The sequence below is a fragment of the Dermacentor andersoni genome, chromosome 4 (genome assembly GCF_023375885.2).
Source record: "Dermacentor andersoni chromosome 4, qqDerAnde1_hic_scaffold, whole genome shotgun sequence".
In the NCBI taxonomy this organism is placed as follows: domain Eukaryota; kingdom Metazoa; phylum Arthropoda; class Arachnida; order Ixodida; family Ixodidae; genus Dermacentor; species Dermacentor andersoni.
Genome location: NC_092817.1, coordinates 184,685,929 through 184,686,967, shown reverse-complemented (window position 1 = coordinate 184,686,967; position 1,039 = coordinate 184,685,929). Strand labels below are relative to the sequence as shown.

At 46.6% G+C, this 1,039-nt stretch overlaps 1 pseudogene; it reads left to right on the top strand.

The window, feature by feature from the left end:
• Window positions 1-439: 439 nt before the first annotated feature.
• On the top strand, window positions 440-619 carry LOC126532568 (U2 spliceosomal RNA; annotated as a pseudogene).
• The last annotated feature ends 420 nt before the right edge of the window (window positions 620-1,039 follow it).

The following is a 1,039-nucleotide window of genomic DNA, read 5'->3' as shown; positions in this document are numbered from 1 at the left end:
ACACAATAGGTTCCTACAGTCTGGAAAATGTATTATTAGACGTGACAGAAAATTCTCGCAGCACTACTCTTCTCAGAAATCTAGCCATCACGATCAAAGCTGATGAAATATTGAGTAGCCGAACCAGGTAGCGACACCTTCGTCAATGCATCTATTGTTTCGTTTAAAAAATCGTGACCCATTCCACTCTGTAAAGGCGGAAGACCGGCGAAGCTCTTTAGCATACGAGACAGAGGTGACACAGAACCTTGAACATAGGTACGGGCTCATTTACCATGATTTTTATATGCATTCACGTGGGTGACGGGACCGCCACCCCGAGGAGCCGGAGGAAACCAGACACGCGTGACGTTTCGACGGGAGCGCCACCACGGGAGAGCGGAAGAAAAGGAGATACGCAAGCGCTTGGAAAGCCGACAAAGAGGGTGCGAATGTAGACATGGCCGACGCGAGTCGAAGTGTAGTATCTGTTCTTATCAGCTTAATATCGGATACGGATTATGTTTGGACCAAGAATATCAAACTTATTTTTGCAGGTTGGTGGAGTGCTTGAAACCTGTTTCACCTCCGCCGCGGGTCAACCCGGTATTGCACTATCTTCGGGATCGGCCCAGGGTTTTTGGTCTATGGACATTGATTTGATGGAAACTATCCACATACAGCTTTGCTGTAATAATTTTTTGTACCCAGACACATAAACGAATCGTGTATAATGGCTCGGGATTTGACAGCTCGTGAAACCTGCGAGTCACCAGATTAAAGTATTGAGCGAGGTACTCAAAGACGGAATCAGCGACGACAGCTACATATTTTGGTAGTGGGTGAAATTTGCGAAGCGCGATAACTGCTGAAACTCTGCGAAGGAGAAAGAATGTAAATTATGCGGTTTTACGTGCCAAAACAACTTTCTGATTATGAGGCTCGCCGTAGTGGAGGACTCCGGAAAGTTCGACCACCTTGGGTTTTTTAACGTGCACCTAAATCTAAGTACACGGGTGTTTTCGCATTTCGCGCCCATCGAAATGTGACCACCATGGTT